Source organism: Anopheles arabiensis, chromosome 3 (assembly GCF_016920715.1).
Source record: "Anopheles arabiensis isolate DONGOLA chromosome 3, AaraD3, whole genome shotgun sequence".
NCBI classification, from domain to species: Eukaryota; Metazoa; Arthropoda; class Insecta; order Diptera; family Culicidae; genus Anopheles; species Anopheles arabiensis.
In genome coordinates, this window is record NC_053518.1 from 52,648,519 (window position 1) to 52,668,277 (window position 19,759).

General features: G+C 41.5%; 1 protein-coding gene and 1 long non-coding RNA gene across 5 annotated transcripts in view; one reads left to right on the forward strand and one right to left on the reverse strand.

Annotated features, from left to right (window-relative positions):
* The window catches only part of LOC120900094 (WD repeat and FYVE domain-containing protein 3-like), a 323,997-nt gene that overhangs the window by 157,240 nt on the left and 146,998 nt on the right, over nucleotides 1-19,759 (forward strand). The gene's annotated exons all lie outside the window — the stretch shown is intronic.
* On the reverse strand, nucleotides 9,526-11,432 carry LOC120900102. The gene is made up of 2 exons (XR_005739153.1): nucleotides 10,774-11,432; nucleotides 9,526-10,711 (listed from the first exon to the last, which is right to left on the reverse strand). It is a non-coding gene; the product is annotated as an uncharacterized LOC120900102 (long non-coding RNA).

The window sequence follows — 19,759 nt, forward strand, 5'->3', positions numbered from 1 at the left end:
GAGCGAGCCGCCCATCCAAAATGCGCGCTCTACGATGTTTAGGCCGCGGGACCATGGGGTCTCTCAACGCTCATTTTCTCAAGCATTCATTAGGGCTTTTAGAAACCTACGTTCTCAACGTTTGTCGAATCGGAACAAAATCCGTTTGAGAATCTTTGAGAAACTTTGAAAAAGTTGACGATGCAGCGATTGGCTAACTGAAATATGAGCAATTGTGTTTTTTGTTTTTCGGTAATCACTTTGGAAAATGTATTCAATGTTCATAGTTGAAAAAAAATGCGATCATAAACATATTTTCAATTAAAAGCTCCAAATAAAACTTTAGTGGCTATATCAGTTTCTCAGAGTGAGAAAATTTGGCGACGGCCACGAGCTCGCGTCTGAGAAATGGATGACCGAGACGTTTGTGATTTTTTTTTAGTTTTTTTTTCAATAAAACGTTAATTTGAGTTTTAGTTTTAACCACAATAAAAATATTTGCTGTTTTTACTAGCTATTTACAAGGAAGCTATTTACATTCCGTATAAGCCCAACAGTATCATAGATTTAGATTTTTTCTCTCGGGGCAAATAATTTCAAATGAGCTTTTTTTCATTTTTTTATGCGAGCGGGCGAATCATATTTTTTCTGGAATGAAGAGCGGCGAGCGCCCGCTCACTAATGGGCGCGAGTGAACCTTATGATTCCCGCTCTTCTTGCCCATGTCAGTTAACACGACATCACAGCACCGAAAGCAAAACACCAGCACCGAAAAAATGCAACACCATTCATAGCGAAATATGCTATGATCAACAAAGTAATCATCGGAACCAGAACCAGCACCAACATCGTATCAACATCTGGCCAAATCAAACATCTAATAAATAACCGTTGCATAAACATAATAACCATAGCATAAACAATGAAAAGTAGGGAAAATAACATATATAACATGAAATCAGGAAATATTAGGCAGTTCTAATCAACATCTTGAACTCAGAATATGTGCGCGACAAATTGAATAAATACAGTAGAACGTCGATTATCGGGGCAGCTCGGGACCGGACGGTTGCCGGTTAATCGATTTGCACGGATAATGGTCCAAGAAATGTCAAATTCATATAAAAATTATAAAATTCACTAGTTTTATGATTAATTTACCTAGCATTAATCGATTAATCGTTAGAAGAATATTATTTTAATTAATAACAATAGGTTTCACAACTTTTCATGAACAAAAATGAAATTCGAAAATACCACTAGACACTACAGAGCTGCACAAAAAACTGGTTGCTCACTTGACTATCGCTGCAAATGTTCGCTGTACGTTTGAACAGCTGTCACATTTATGCAGACGGTTAAGCCGCCCGCCGGTTAATCCGCCCCCGGATAATCGGCGTCCTACTGTAAAATTATTTTTTTATTTCAATTCCAACGCATGTGTTCTGAACTTGTCTAGTCAGTACCAATCGACTTTTTCGTTTTTAATGTTTTTATAATTTTATAAATTTCCTTTGGCTTAACAAGATAAGGCGGATTAATATTTCCTCTTTCTGTATGATAGTTAAGAAACTGGGTTATTAAGGGGTCAATTTGTGCAGTTTAACTTGGACTATTGAAAGTGGTGTTATTGGCATTCGCACAGTGAGATTTTCATACTTCACATTTTTCCTTTGGCGTGAGAAATACTCTATCGTTTGCCTTGAGGCGAGGAATGGTGGTAGAGCATATATGGTAGCCTTTGATTATTTTATAGATGTCCATAGTTTACTATTGTTTATGTTTTTAGTAGCATTAATTTTTGTTAAATTTCGAAACCATGACATATTTCTGGAACTGGATACTGGAACAACTTTGGATCAAAACATTGCTGCCAGGTGTCTCTGTTTACATCGGCGTTGTTTACATTCCGCCTAGTCATGCAAATGACCCCGCAGTGATGAACGCTTTACATGATAGTGTACGTGAAATTTCAAGCCGCATTAAAGAGAGCGATTTATTATACGTCTTCGGAGATTTCAATAAACCTGATATCAGATGGGAGCTGACTAATACATCAGAAGCCACCGATTGCTCTCCATGTTATTCTGTCATGCATTATGCACCTTTATGCAGTTCAGTGGCTAATACCGATTTCGTGGATGGGTTGCATAGTACCGGATTATTTCAGTTGAGTGGTATTGCAAATCAATCTGGGCGTCAATTGGATCTGGTCTTCGCAAACCTTGCCGCAACCAATATTTTGTGCGACTCAATCACACCTCTGCACTCTGTGAATGGTACTTCGGCTCTAGAGAACTCCCTCCCATACGTAACACACTGTAGTATTCCACTTCTCAGTGAGGACTTTCATCATCCTTCATTGGATATGATGATTTATTATCCCGTACAACTATCCCACACCACCAACAGTCACACTCGCAGTACAGTCAATAGAAATTTCTTCAATACGAATGTGGAATGTATGAATTCTCTTATTGTGTCGTTTGACCGCAATTTTGACTGCTCCAACTTTGCCACTATCGACGAAGCCACCGATTTCTTTAGCGTTTTTATGCGCTTAGCGATTAACTCCTGCGTTCCTGTTGCTCGACGAAAGTCTGGCCCCGATTGGTCTAATGCATCTTTAAGACGGTTGAAAAAATAAAATCAAAAGCCTACGCGGATTACAGTAGAACGAGATCATCGCTGCATAGGAGAATTTTTTTCGATGCACTGAACAATTATTGTCGACATAATCGTGTGCTCTACCGCTCCTTCATTCGCCGTACTGAAAGGCAAATGTTTTCTAAGCCGACACGGTTCTGGTGCTTCTGGAACAAACGGTGCCATATAAGAAGTATCCCTCCGTCAATGAGCTACTATGGCCAAACTAGTATCGATACATCCGATATTTGCAACACTTTCGCCAATCGTTTCGCTGATGCATTCACCCTTCCTGTTCACAATCCTAACACACTAGCTGAGGCCACCCGCAATACTCCATCGGATGCTATCGACTTTATTTTACCCAAAATTGACGAAGCACTAGCTGCGCGCACACTCAGCGATATAAAACCATCTACATCATCTGGACCTGACAATATTCCCGCATACATTTTGAAGCACTGCCGTCAATCACCCGCACCCATTCTTGCCAAAATATTTAATGATTCCCTTATGCGTGGCACGTATCCTGCGTCCTGGAAACACGCGCGAATGGTTCCTATCCATAAAAAAGGCAGTCGACTTCATGCTAGTAATTATCGTGGCATTGTTTCCCTATGCGCTTGTGCAAAGGTGTTTGAGCTCATTCTATACAATCCGCTACTCACAGCAGTTCAAAACTATATGAGCCCTAGTCAGCATGGATTTCTCCCAAGGAGATCTTCCACCACAAATCTTGCTGAATTTGTTGGTTTCTGCTTCGACAACATGGATCGTGGTACTCAAGTTGATGCAGTATATATCGACTTCAGGGTTGCGTTCGATAGTATCTCTCATGATATTCTACTCTTGAACGCGTAAAAAAACTCGGTTTCCTCGACTGGCACATCACCTGGCTGCGTTCATATTTAACTGGTCGTTCGTACTACATAAGCATAGGATGTCATCGTTCTCACTCCTTCACCAGCTCCTCCGGTGTGCCTCAAGGGAGTAATTTGGGACCGCTACTCTTCCTCATCTATATAAATGATCTATCTTTCGTTTTACCGCCAGGCCAACACCTAATGTACGCCGACGATGTAAAAATATTAGCTCCAGTTAGAAACGACAGTGACTGTGTACGCCTTCAAACGATCCTTGAGAATCTGGATAGCTGGTGCAGCAGAAACGCCCTCCAAGTGTGTGCTGATAAATGCCAGTGCATATCATTCAGCAGAGCCCGTTACACTATCTCGTTTACATACACTATGCTCAACACGGCTTTGGATCGCACGACATGTATCCGTGATCTTAGGGTGCTACTCGATCAGAAGATGTCATTTCGCCCTCACATTGATAGCGTTGTTGCGAAGGGAAATCAGCTACTTGGTTTAATTACGCGGACCTGTAGCGAGTTTACCGATCCCATGTGCGTCAAGTCGATCTTCTGTGCCATCGTAAGGTCGTGCCTGGAGTACTGTTGTCCGATCTGGTGCCCGCTTGGCGTTGGTGACATCAATCGCCTCGAAGCCATTCAACGGAGACTCACCAGGTACGCGGTTCGACTCCTTCCATGGCAATCCCACCACGCTCGGCCCCGACCATCAGCGGTGTCTGCTTCTCGGACTTGAACCACTCTGCTCTCGACGCAAAAACGCCCAATGCCTTTTTATGTTCCAGCTCCTTAACGAAGAGATCGATTCCCCGGCATTACTAGCCAGAATCAATTTGTTCGCTCCCTGTCGGATTCTTAGATCCAATTTCCATCTCCGTGTACTGCGTACCCGCAACAACCATAGCCAGGGACACCCCATTATACGTATGTCCCTCAAGTTCAATGAAGTGTTAGATTCGTTCGATTTTAGTATGTCTACATCTACGTTCAACGAGAAATTGCGTCTACGTCACATTTAATGTTAGCTTAAAACTAGAGGTCTATTTATATGTTATAAATGATCATTGTTATACTTATCTTAATTTAATTATAAGGTTGCCGATTAGACACAATGGTCCGTCGGTTGTGTATGAAATAAATAATATTTCGGTATTGAGTTATATCATTTCTTATTTGATTCGCTAGTTCGTTGTATTGTTCTTTAAGTGTCAAGTTTCTTATGTTTCTTTGCCATCTACGTCTTACTGAGTCACGATGTTAATTTTGATGTTGTATTGAATTTTTTCAGGTTTATCATTATTTTGTGCCAAAGTGATTGTTTTGGTTAAGTTACCGATGTGAATCACAGTGTTATGACGTTACCATTGTGTCGATCTGGAAGGTGTTAATTATGTTTCTGAGGTTTAGTGCGGCGAGATTAATACGGCTGTTAATGATGTTTTTACAGGGTGGCATCGTAGAAGTGATACACCTATTCGAGAACCCCTTTTTGTGTTTTCGGTCAATGTGTGTCAAACTCGTGGGCATATTTTGACAGCTTAATTTGTTTACTATTTATCGTGAAAAACGTACACTTAGTGCTCACTTCAGTTTTCTCATATATGTAGAACGATGAAGAAAAGAGGATACGCGGAAAGAGATGGTTTTACAATCCACTTTATTCACTTTCGTCTGGTTCGCTTGGCTTCTCCCGCGTGAATGTTTCGCTCTAGCTAAACCTACTGCGTCGTCAGTTCGATTGACATCAGCACAGGGTGATCCTAAATTCATTCCTTGACATTCGCCTGACATCCCTTGTCTGACAACTGTCAACTGTCTCCTATTTCCTACACGGCCTTTCCTGACATCATGATTCTCCTGAATCTACCCATATTTTTATTTGATCGAATGCAGTTGTCGTTCTCATTGGTCCCTCAGTTTGCTCATCTAGCTTCAGTACCTCACAACGCTCATTTGAAAATGTTTTGACAATCTTATACGGCCCAAAGAATTTCCTCTTAATTTTTCGTCCTATTCCGAACTGAGTTACTGGAATCGCTACGATATCTCCTATCTTATACTTTTGAATCGATTTATGCCGCAAATTGTACGTCCTACGATTTTCATCTTGGATTCTGGCAATTCCTTTGCATGCTATTTTCCTTATTTCATTACGATCATCTGTAAACATCTTTTGGATTTCTTCTTGCAAAATATCGTTAATTCGAATATCTTCCTTCTCTTTCATTTTCACTCCGATCATCAATTCAAACGGTGTCATCTTAATCGATCGCTGCCAACTATTATTTATCGCCTTTTGAAAATTATTTACAAACTTAAACCAATTTTCGGGATTTTCATACGACAACTTCGCTAATGTAGGGATAATTATGCGGTGTACACGCTCTACTTGGCCATTCCCTCGTGGGACTCCTGTAACAATGTGATGCAATTCTATATTGGCTTCTTCGCAAAATTTTGTAAATAAACTAGAGGTAAAAGCAGATCCTCTATCGCAAATTATCCTTCGCGGATTTCCAAACGTATCAGATATAATCGTCAATTTTTTTATAACCTCTTCCGCACTAGTAGTTTTTGTAGCAAATAGCCAAACATGCTTCGTAAACGCATCGACAACGGTAAGAATGTAATTGTAACATTTGCGAGTAGATGGCATAGGGCCAATATGATCAACATGAAAGGTATCCAACGGAACCTCTCCTTTCGGTATTGGATGAAGTTCTCCCTCTGCCCTGCCTCGTTTTCTATCACTCACTATGCATCGGACACAGTTATCAATACAATATTTTATCTTCTTTTCTACTTCAGGAATAAAATAATCCTCTGTTAGTTGTTCTTTCACTTTCTTGATTCCAAAATGTCCTCGTTCGTGTACCTCTCTTATCATACCCGTCTCCATTGCTCGAGGTACACATATTTTGTTATGAGCATTCTCATTTTTATAAAGTACTCCATTTATCAAACAAAAACCATTTCTTTCTTCGCCCTGATCAAGCGCCGTCCTGATTGCCGTAAGATCTTCATCGCGCAATTGTCCTTGTATTATTTTCTCACATACACCTGCCGATATTTTCAATACGTTTGCTCTTGAAAGAGCGTCAACATGTTTCATCTTTTCACCTGAACGATGTTCTACTTCAAAATCAAACTCGGACAACGTCACACACCAACGACTCACTCGCGCATTGGGAACTTTTTTGTTCAAGGATTGTTTAAACTGTATAGCGTTCACAACCTTAAATTTCTTACCTAGCAAGTAACATCTGAACTTCTTTATGGATTCCACAACGGCTAACGATTCTAATTCGAATGAGTGATAATTTTTCTCGGCCTTATTAGTCAACCTACTATAATAATAGCAAGGATGTAATAAACCATCCTCCTCAGAACGCTGCAACAATATGCCGGCCAGAGCATCTTTACTCGCATCAGTATGCAATTCAGTATCCAAACTCGCCTTGAAAATATGTAATACAGGATATTCCACTAATTTTTCTTTAATCGATTCAAAAGCTGCCCTTGCCTCTTCATTAAATTCAAAAACACTCTCTTTTTTTAACATTGTGGTCAATGGCCTGGCAATACGCGCAAAACCTTCTATAAACTTTCTAAAATAACTAGCTAGCCCTATAAAACATTGCAGCTGTTTCACCGTTTTTGGCTGCGGGTAATATTTAACTTTTTCTGTTTTTTGGGGTGCTGGTTCAATCTTACCTTCATACACGGTATACCCCAAATACTCTACACGCCGTTTGAGGAACGAACACTTTTTCCAATTGAAGTGAAGTCCTGCCCGCTGTGCCACTTCCAAAACTCGCCGCAAAGACGCCAAACCATGCTCCTCGTCTCGAGACGGAATGATGATGTCATCTACGAAGGCCATCACGGTACCGTCTATGATCAACTCATGAAGTACTGCATCGATGAAGCGTCCAAATGCATTGCCGCTGAGACACAATCCAAACGGAGCACGTAAAAACTCATACTGTTCACCCGTTGTTACGAAAGATGTGTACTGGCGACTTTCCTTCTCCACCTTGACATGAAAATACGAATTTTTCAGATCTAATACACTGTACACACGAGCATCTGCCAACTGATCAATCTGGTCTTCGATATTGGGCATCGGATAAGAGTCCCGCACGATCCTCTTATTCATCTCACGATAATCCACACACACACGGTGAGATCCATCCTTCTTCGGTACAACCACAACTGCGCTAGCGTAAGGGCTTCGCGATGGCTGAATTATTCCGTCATTTAACCATTCGCGAACTTGTTTCCTTACCACCTCTTTCTCTAGCGGAGCTATTCTTCTTGGCAACGTACGCACTACCTCCTCGTTGTTCACTAATATTTTCATCTCACTTCCAACGTTTGAAATCTTTGCTGGTTCAAAATTATTCACCATATCACAAATCACGCGACGATAATTTGACGGTGCGTCTATTTCTTGATGACTTTCACAAACTATACGATACACCCAACGATCATCAACACCCGTGGGTTTTTCCGCTTTCTCCTGTTGCTTTGTTATCTTTGCATGACCGTTTGTGATAACGTAGTTAACCCTTTTGAGCACATCGATTCCTATCAGCATTTTGGTGTCGATAGAATTCGAAGGTACCACCACGAAACGAATTATTTCCTCAACTTCATCGATGGTAGCACGGATCGTCAGCTCACCACACACGTTGCTTTGTTTTCCACCATAGCCTTTTATTACCCGTGCAGACGGTTTCAACTCATTACAATTGAGTTTTAATTCCTGGAACAAATCCCAGCGCATGAGCGTCACATCACTGCACGTATCGATCACCGCTTCGCACAACTGGTTTCCAACTGACACACACACACAATTGGAAATGAGCTCGTCAGTGCTGCAAAATGTCACCATCAATATCACAAAAAAAACTGAGTGAATCAAAAACCTTGTCAGCGTCACGTACTCAATTGCGATTATCACAGGTGAAATTCTCAAGTGGTTGTAACGAGTGATATGATTGGTGACAATTTGGGAATAAACTTTTAGTCAATCACTGTTATGAAATTTTCTGGACCAGGAGCAGCACTGTAAAATATCACTGTTTCAGTCATCAACGCTCATGACTGAAACGAACCTCAAATCAGCTCACGTACACAAGTGCGATGATCAGACGCAAGATGAACATAGTCGTTGTGACGTGTGACCAGATTGGTGACATTTCAGCAACCACCTCTTGGTCGGTCACTTTGACGTGACTTTGTTTGTCTGTGATCAATTTCGAAATGTCACTGGTTCTATCACCAGCAATCGTGATTGAAATGAAATTCATTTCGGTTCACGTACACATGTGCGATGATCAGGGGTAAGACGCACATGGCCGTTGTGACGTCTGATCTGATTGGTGATATTTTGGTAACCAACTCCTGGTCAATCAGTTTGTCGTGATTTTTTGGTATTTTATTATCGCGATAGACTTAGAACATACGTGGCGCAGGCGAGTGGTGTTTTATTAACCATGTGCATTTGATTACAAGCAGTAGTCGGTTCTGCTAGCTGGTTAAATGATCCCGCATCCTACAGATATTGCCAGACTCAGTTTGCTGATCCAAACGTTTATGTATTAACTCTCGTAAGCAGTGCACATGCAATGATTATCGCTTCATAATGTATTTATTAATTACTCTAGAAAAACACTTTAGACCCACAAACAGCTGGCACTGGAATTTGGAAGAAGGGAAGGAAGAGTCAGTACGACTTTTAGCGGACATTACCTAAGACTTTTACCTTGTCCAGATGACCAATTTTACGCTGTTCGATGGTAACGGGAATCCTATGTTAATGGTGATCTCCGGGGGCGGATACACGGGCTGTTGTTGGTGGCAGTGGATAGACGCTAGGTGTCAGCATGCCGTGCCCGTTAGAAAATCCGTACCCGTGCGCGGTGTCAATTGCGCCAAAGGTGGATTATGAAAGGTGCAGGAATTTGGTGGCTTTGTCTAGAGTCAGTACTTTCGGATATGAAAATAATAAAACCAGGATGTAAAACAAAAACTATCTACCTTTTCATCCATCTATAAAACATCTTTTTATATTTTCACTATGGAGAAACTAACAAATTACACGCCTCGTATGCTAAGAATATCATCGATTCGATTAAAATTATTACACTAACAGCACAGTGAATGAGGAGGTGCCGCTGAAGTGAGTTCACATCCGAGGAGCTCTGCTTGATCGTTTTCCAACCGAATTCGAACGCCGACGCAACTACTGGAAAACTGCCTACTTTATCTTTTTGAGTCAACCGGATTCTTAGGCCGGTTCCTTGGCCAGACGCTTTACTTCGTTTTGCCAAAATTCTCGATCGTACCGACCATGACCAAAAGGCAATCTCCGTCAGTTGGTCGAGTTTGCCGTTCATGAGCATGGTGTAAACCTTGATAATATTTTCTTTGTTCACCAGCTTGCCGGCATAGCCCGTGAACACTTCTGTGACCTGAAACGCCTGTAATTCGAAACGCTAGAAACGGCGCATCATGCGCACAGCACATCACATTATGCGCGCATTACAACACAGCGCTTAAAGTACGCGACTGTGCGGAAAATTTTACGTGGACGTGGAAAAAATGGAGACCAAACCTCAAGTGCTTAAAGAGCGGACAGGGCTCAAAAACTCAAAGCGCATAGCACGTTAAGAGCACAAAAAGCGCACCGTTCTCGTAGACCAAACTGTGCGGAAAGTGCTAGCACAATGCACTATGTGCAACACTACGAACAGCTCATTCATTGTCAGGATGGGAATTATTTCCTGGAGCGTCCTGTAGTTCTACAGGATCCGCTGCACGCCACGGTAAATGTTATAATGCTCAGCGTCGGTGATGTATTGGGTTTATTATACGCGATATCGAATCCAGTGGATTCACAGCCAAGTAGATGCTTATCTCGGCGATGGCATGCAACAGCATGGTGACATCAAAGCGAGCAAATGTGGTAGTCAAAACTGGATCGGTCAGAGAATCAGCCGGCACGTCAAATGGCCTGCACCGTCGTAATCGTGGCAATGCACTCCTGTATACATCCAGCGTTGGTAGGTAACCGACAGCGAGCGGGTATCCTTTGAAACCGTCAACACTCGGAGAAACAGCTAAATCACACGGTAGAAGCTGTTGAAACGCAATCTCACTAAGCTGGAAAAACTTCACGCGAGCTTATTACATTATAAACCGTTCCTAAAAATAGCAAATAATAATGTTTATCAATCAATCGAGTGAAAGAAAGAAGCAAAACTTACCATGAATAAAGTATGAGTGCTAAGTATGACACCAGCATCCAACGCTGGTGCATGGTTCCAAAATATGAAGCCGTTACTTCGATCCCATTCTACGTGTGCTTCGACTTGCTGATATGTTAAATGGTATGAAACACGAACCGTTTGCAATTTTATCTCCTAGCTTCGAATAACAAACCAAACCGTTTTCCGCTTGCTATGCCTCTTGAAATGTAAATATTAAACACACATCAACAACAATCGTTCTCCAAGCCCAAGGTGTATGGAGACCAGGCTGCTCATAGCCTGTTTTTTAATTTCCAAATTTGTACGACACATCTTAATATTAGTGACTTAATAGAATGGCATATTATGATTGAAACCCGTAACCGTTTAAATAAACTTAAAGCGACAACGTTTTTTGCGACAATTTCGCTCACGTTTTTGGTGAATTGCATTGATAAATTTGACACCGAGTAGATCAAATTAGCTCAGTTTACCCAGTCAACCTGCTTGTTTTTTGTTAAAAAAACATAAAAAACAAGTTGAATTGTGCTCAATTTTATTTTTCTTTTAGTTTGGCATTAATCTGGCTGGAACAAACTGGATAATTTGATTCTATTTGGTGCAGCAGAATTATTGCGCTAGGCAAGTAGCTCTGTTTGCAAAATTGGGCTACTTTCTGTCACACTGCTTCTAGACGACAAAAATCTTCCGCGACAATTTTTTGCGAGCTCTTTGTTCTAAAACAACTTCTCAGTTTTAGAACTAAATCAGAGGCAACCGTGATTGTCGCGGGTTTGTGAATTTTTCACAGAAAGGCAATGCTCGCGGCATCCTTGCATGTGCACTGCTTACGAGAGTTCATACATAAACGTTTGGATCAGCAAAATGAGTCTGGCAATATATGTAGGATGCGGGATCATTTAACCAGCTAGCAGAACCGACTACTGCTTGTAATCAAATGCACATGGTTAATAAAACACCACTCGCCTGCGCCACGTATGTTCTAAGTCTATCGCGATAATAAAATACCAAAAAATCACGACAAACTGATTGACCAGGAGTTGGTTACCAAAATATCACCAATCAGATCAGACGTCACAACGACCATGTGCGTCTTACCCCTGATCATCGCACATGTGTACGTGAACCGAAATGAATTTCATTTCAATCACGAGTGCTGGTGATAGAACCAGTGACATTTCGAAATTGATCACATACAAACAAAGTCACGTCAAAGTGACCGACCAAGAGGGGGTTGCTGCAATGTCACCAATCTGGTCACACGTCACAACGACTATGTTCATCTTGCGGCTGATCATCGCACTTGTGTACGTGAGCTGCTTTGAGGTTCGTTTCAGTCATGAGCGTTGGTGACTGAAACAGTGATATTTGGCAGCACAGTACACAGCCAGCAATAGTCATGATTATGCTTATGCGGGCAGTAAGCTAAGCTTGTCAGTCAGAGTATCGCGTTGGACTCAAGAATTCACATGTCGTGTTCAGCATGTCATGATGCACTTTTATTGACTATCAACAATGAACATCAAGCTACCACGGATATGTTGATTGTTTTCATTGGTGAAAATCTCGTGATAGTCATGACATTTTGCAGCACTGGAGCTCGTCATTATTTGAACTCTATTATTGTTACTGTTATTCGGGCATCGTGCTGCAACATGCCCAACTTCGCCGCAAGCATAACAATGCGGTCTTCTTCCTTGCGCTGTCGTACAATCTTTTGCACAATGTCCTTTTGTTCCACATTTGAAACAAGTCGGACCTTCTTGTTTTGTTGGACATTCGATAAGTCGATGAGAAGCGCTTCCACAATTGAAACAATGGCGTTGTTTTAACTTATCCGGAATTCGTTGTCCGACAACTTTTGGGCGTTCCTGTTGAAACTTGTTCGCCGCTCTCTCGAACAAACGTATTTTCTCCTTAAGTTCGTTAATATTCTTTGCCTCGTAGAACATTGACCTCTGCCTTTCGTCGTTAGTTATTCCATCTGCCACATATTCTACGAGGCTGGCTTCGTCTAAATCGATTTGCTGCGCAATTTGCTGCATGGCATAAACAAATTCTAACCCGGTCTCCTCTTTTTTCTTACGACGCGTCGATAGCTGCCTGTGTATGTCGCTTGCACGCACACTTGGAGCAAACTCGTTAATCAACGCTCTACGTAGATTTGCATATGTCGTCACACCTTTCAGCGTATTTAGAAAACCACGTGCGACTCCGGTCAACTTTTTACGGCACATGATCAATTTCTGATCCTCGTTCCATCCAGCCATCGTACTAATCTCCTCAAAACTTCTGATCCATGCGCGCACGTCTTGCGTAGATCCGGCGCCAAATGCATCAACACCATCTTCGACATCACGGAAGGAGTATGGTTGCACTCTGTCAACCGTGGGCAACTCAACATCCGCAAAATCAGCTGCATCGGTTCGATCATACGCAACGACGCGTGCGGCCAGCTCCTCTTTTGTTCCGACCGTACTTAATTCACGCTCTTCACATTTTTTCACCAAACCCAACCGCGTATGGTCTTCGACCATCGCTGCAATCAACGCGTTCTCCATTTTCTCATTAAAGTTTTGCACAACTTTAGCTTTTATTTAAACACACTTTACAACGTCACAATCGCAACTTTAACAACCTTTATGCGTCACAATGTCAACTTTTCGTCACAAATTCACACTTTCACATCAGGTGAAACACCGACTAAGTCAACTTTTCCAATTCGAACCACTACTGCAACTTAACAACTTTACTAACTTTACGACTTGAACGACTTTAACAACTTTACAACTTTATCAACTTTACGACATGAACGACTTTAACAACTTTACAACTTTATCAACTTTACGACTTGAACAATTTTATCAACTTTAACACATTATGCAACTTTTCATAACTGTAAACTCATCACTTTGCATCGCCTAGCCTCTTCCCGGACGAGCCCCCATGTAGAACGATGAAGAAAAGAGGATACGCGGAAAGAGATGGTTTTACAATCCACTTTATTCACTTTCGTCTGGTTCGCTTGGCTTCTCCCGCGTGAATGTTTCGCTCTAGCTAAACCTACTGCGTCGTCAGTTCGATTGACATCCGCACAGGGTGATCCTAAATTCATTCCTTGACATTCGCCTTACATCCCTTGTCTGACAACTGTCAACTGTCTCCTATTTCCTACATATATTATAATGGATTCAAGTCGAGAACAAATAAAAAATATTTCCGTAAGGTTGACCAAATCACGCTTGTTGCTGAATATGCACACAGGCCAAAACATCATCTTTTCGGACGTAAAACTGTTCACTCTGGAGGAAACCTTGAATAAGCAGAATGATCGTATTTATGGGTCATGTATTCGGGATATAACAGCCGATAAAAGAACAGTCGAACGGTATCAAAATACGTCAGCTGTGATGGTTTGGGGAGCTATCTCGGCCAAAAGGAAGTTTCCATTATTTTTTATCGAAAAAGGCGTGAAGATCAACAAGGAGTACTATTTAGAACACGTTTTTCAAGGCCACTTGAAACCATACGTTAAGAGACTGTTTGGCAACGACAACTTTTGCTTCCAACAAGCTTCAGCTCCAGCCCATAAGGCTTCGGTCGTTCAGAAGTGGTGCAAGGAGCATTTGCCATGTTTTATCAGTGCATCGGAATGGCCTGCGTCGTCCCCAGATTTGAACCCGTTGGACTTTAGCATATGGGGATACATGCTTGGAAAGTTGGGCGACGTCAAACATTTCCATTTGGACGGATTCAAGAAACGGTTGTTAAAGATATGGGATGAAAAGCCGGATGAAGTTGTGCGTGCGGCCTGCAACGATTTCCAAAAGCGCCTACGGGCGGTTATCAAGTGTAAAGGTGAAAGATTTGAAATAAATTAAGTGAAATGCAGGTTTAATACCATTAGAAGTTATTTAAGTCGATTCCTACGAGAAATCAAACCTGGTGTCAATTTAATACAAAAACAAAGTGTATCACTTCTACGATGCCACCCTTTAAATAGAAACCAGTTTGCTGCGGCATATTTTGACTTCCCATAAGGGGATTTGTTGATAATTTTACTGTCGATAGTTTCGAAAAGGACGGGTAAGTGATCTGAAGAAAATATTTTTGTGTAGAAGGGGGAGTTATGTCGATTCGGCCATTTACAAGGATTAAGTCAAGTGTAGAAGGTGAACGTATAGTAATCAAATAGGATTTTACCCATACTATTGCCTTTGATGCGGTGCCGGGCGTTAAAATCTGCGTAAATGAGTGATTTTCCTTTAAGCTTACTTATTTTTCTTATATCGTTATGGAAACTAACATTGTCGGAATTTGAACCTGGATTATAAATCAATAACATAGCTAAAGGGCCGGAGACTAATTTAACATTAATTCCTATGCATTCAATAACATTGAGATCCAGTGCATGTAAAACCACAGGCACTTCTTTTGCTACAACAATAGTCTATATACAATAAAGTTTGGGGGTGAGAAACGAGTTTGGGGTTTCAGGAAGGTTCCCTTGTAGCTATATCTATCTTTCTCTCTATTAAGGTGTTAACTAATTCATCTTGTTTTGTATGAATACCATTTGCATTCTATGATATGATTTTAAGTGTCCTAGGAGATTCAGACATGGGAGAAGTTTGGGTTAGAGCCTATTTCGTCTATCGCGAACATGTCCGCTTCGGGTGTATGTGTTCTATTTCGCTCGCTAAGCAAGCCAGCGTATGTAGGCGTTCTGCTACTCGGTGTAACTATCGTTGGTGTGGGAGCGTTTTGTCGATGTAGCGGTGGAAACATCTCGTGTCGTAAGGCGAACGTCGGGGCGCTTTGATTCTTGTTTCATGTGTTGGTAGATGGACGGGATTTGCAACCATGGTAATTCGCAGTGTGGTGTTTGTTCCAATTTGCACAGCAGAGCTTATTTGTGGCGATTTTGCCATCAGGATTTAATGTGCTGTGTGATAGAGGGCAGGTTTTTGAAGTGTGCGTGCTAGCGCATTTCACACATATGGACGGGAGAAAGCAGTTTGCACTACCATGGCCAAATTTTTGGCAGTTTGAACACTGGAATGGCTAATTTTATCGAACCTTTGGTGAAATGCAATAAGTACATTGCTTGGTCAGTGTACCTTTTGTTTTTGATTGCCAAGCTCTTCAGTGCAATTGGGTTGAAATTATTTTCTTTTAGATCACTTTTGATATATTGTAATTCCATAACGGGCAAATGCTACGACTTTTGTCGTCCTATCATCCGCGAGTTGGTGCGTGTAGAAGGATGCTTTCTGATCCTCAAATAGATTTTTTATTTTGCGAAACTGATGCCATATCGTAGCTTGGCATCAACCTTTTATATGCCATATCGTAGCTAGGTGGAAATTTTGGTTCATCGGTTTTCCATAATAGTTCGGTCTCGGACCGCTTTCCTACTCTTTTAGTAGTACTATCTAATAGTGTTCGAGCTCTTTTATCTTCTTCTGCCTCAATTATTACTGTTGGGGGTGTAATGTTCATTTTATCATGAATAATAAAGTCTAGCACTAGTTGTGTTAAGTCGTCGGAACCTTCTTCACTATGGTACCCTATGACACCTAGTCCTGGTGATGATTGTGTACGACCATATATTCCCCAGCCTAATTTACATTTCGATGCTATTGGTTCGTTTCAAGCCCCCTGTCGTATTTTAATGGGACTATTAGGCTTAAATTGTTTAATCCAATCAGCATTCTTGGCACTATCCTTTTGTAATCTTTAATCGGTAGGCCACTTAAATGGGGGTATTTTATTTTTAGTTCTTGATAGCACAACGTTTGTTCATGGAGTTTTAAGCTCGATACTGTTCGTACGTCTTTGACTTGGTATTTATTTTTTTGTTGGCCGTAAATTGTTAAACTGTTAATCCTCATGAAATATCGTTCTGTCTTTGCTACTTGTCCCGTCCACATCATTTTTAACTCGTGTTGAGTTTCGCTTATCTGCATTTGTTGAGCTATTTCTTCGTTTAGTAACGTCAAGTCTGATCCTTCATCCAACAGCGCATAAATTCTCACTGTATGATCGCTTTTCTCGAGCGTAATAGGTATAATTCTAAATAAGGACAAACTTGTTCTTGCTATATTCGAATGAGTACCACAATATCCGCTATTGCTCGTCGTTTGCCGTGGTGATTAATTATTTTGTTGATCATCTATTAAATTTGTTCGATGTAGTAACGTGTGATGTCGGAGGCGACAGCCCGATATTTCGCATTCAGAAAAACTTCTACATGGATAGTTACTATGTTTGTTGAGGCACATTCGACACAATGACAAACTATTTACTCGCATCCAACGTTCGTTATTTGTTAATGATCTAAATGTGGCTCAGGTCGATACCCCACGCCCTCCTCCATTACATACAGCACATGTCCTCCGTGACCATATTTGTGTATTATTGTTATGGACATTGACGTGTCCTCTTCCAGTGACCGTTTTATCATCAACTACTTCGAAAGCTAAAACCAACAGATGATTCATGAAGCATCCGAACATACCGAGGTTTTCTTCTTTGTGTTTCTTTTATTTATATTTTGCCCATTTCAATTGGTACTCTGTAGGAAGCTTGTGCACTACATCGTACAACAGTGTGGGGTTATTAAGGTGATTTTTCATTCTTGCTGCCTCGATATGCTGTACCAAACCATCGACTACGCTTCCGAACCTAACAAGACTCTGCAGGTCATCTCTTCTTGGGGAAGGTGTCATCCTAACCCTGTCGATCAACGATCGTATCAAACCATTCGGTTGGCCGAACCGTTTTTTTTAAGAGGTTTATCACGCAAGGAACATTGTCAGGTATCAACAAGCGGCCTTGCACTAATTCTAGAGCTTGTCCTTTTAAACACCGTTGCAGCCTAATAAGGTTTTCGTCTAATGAAAAACCGCATGTTTTGGTGGTTCTTTCGTAGCCCGCGTACCATATCGCTCATTCTTTGGGGTCACCCGAAAACATCGGTAAATCCTTCCCGATTATATGTCACGCTGCAATCTGTTTGTTTGTTGGTTCATTTTCTTCCTTAACGTCAGTTTTTCTTGGCTTGTTACTTTTTCTAGACGCATCATCTAACCATTCTTCTACTTTACTTTGTGTCGTCATAGATCGCACACTGTCTTTATCCAACCCGTATCTTGCGTTTCTAGTAGCACGCAATTCATCCAACTCTCTCTCTTGCTTCTCTTTCTCCGCACGTAAACGCTTACTCAATTGCAACCTGAGCAATGCAATCTCATTTAGCAGTAATTTCTCTTGCAATTCTTCTTCTTCGTCGTCTCCCCTGCGTACTGTCTCATTCGTATACCGTGAGAGTACATCGTCCTCACACCTTCGTTGGCTTGTACCATCTCGTCTCCGCCTTGTCTCACCCTCATGTATTGACCGCGTGTCATTACCCTGTCTTCGTCCCGTTATACCACTACACACCGACCGCGCGTCGTCACTAGGTATTCTCTCTCTCGTTCCACAACCTATCGACTGATCGTTGAAATGATCCTGCTGTCCTGCTGTGCAACGCGCAGAACCCTACTTCAATATAGCTCACGCAACATAGGTGACCATGGCCGTGCATAGGAAAGCTTAAACCAAATTGCATAACTGTATGTGACACTATGCTTTTCCTTTCGTATGTTTTAGATTACACAGATAGGCTGAGGCGTCTACGCAAGGGTGTGAGTGTTCGTGTATCTGCAAAACTATCGCCGAATGTATGCTCTTCCGGAATGTTCTGATCCATCGGTCAATGAAAGGAATGTGTTGATGACGGTGTTTTTTTTTTACTGTGGAGCTGCATCCTTCCCCCTGCCTGCAGCGAATCCATCGGGCAGGAGACAGTGTGGCAGTATGCAAGTTGCTCGTTGGATAAAAGCGGTCCCGCGGCACCGCCATCATTCCGCACATCTTAACAGTATGCCCGTCGCACGTTTTTAACATATCGAACAGCAACGCTAAATATATCCAATCGGAATATTATCTTATCGGAGGAATTTGTTAGTTCAGCTATTATGTAACGCATTCTCATTCAAGACACAGGGCGGGGTGGGGGATCGTGACGTGATAGAGTGGACGGTTACTTTTTCCGCGCTGTTGAGACCCGAAAACTCGAGACAGATTTCTGCACATTCAAAAATTTTCTTTTATCTTAGTTTATTTGTAGTGTATTTCATTAGTTTACTACACCGTGCTATATTACACTTAGAAGGTCGTAGAAGGATCAAAAATGTTAAAATATGAAAAATAGATTAGTGTTAGACAATCTCCTGCGCTTGTTTGAAATTGGCTTCTTAACCCTCGATTGGCATGGGTTTAGAAGCCAGTTTCAAACAACATAAATAAAAAAATGCTAACTCCTCTACCAATCAAAACACACAACCGCGGAATACACCACTAATATATATATATATATATATACCAACGTATACACAACACACAATCAGCTGATGGTGGAAGGCACGGGTTGAAGCGCAAGTATGGCAAGGAACAAAAGGAGGAAAAATGGGCTCCAATATTTTGAATTTTGATAAGAATAATAATTTTAAGAAGAAAAACTGAGCAAAGCAGTCCAAACCCGGGGAAGAGTTTGTCTTGTCTTTGTCCACCGATCGAAATAATTCGTTCATTTTCCCCAATAGAGAGTACCCAAACCGCTCTACCCAGCGCAGGTTTCATTGAAATCCGGCGCGGAAAATCGGCCAAATCTGCGCTGACCTGCGCAGATTTTGTCCTATTTCCTGTGCAGGAAAATGCTCGATTTGAGCAATGGCTGCGCAGGATTGTGCAGTTCGTGCAGTTTTGGCGCATTCGGTTGGCAAAATGGACGAAAATTTTTTAAGCGGCGGAGCAAAAAATTCAAAAATATTGGCGCCCAGTTTTTATTTGTGTGTGTTGGAACCTCGCACCAAAGGTATCCAACTACCTGTCATAAACGGGATATTTGAAAAGAGCGTAGGCGTAAAACGAACAA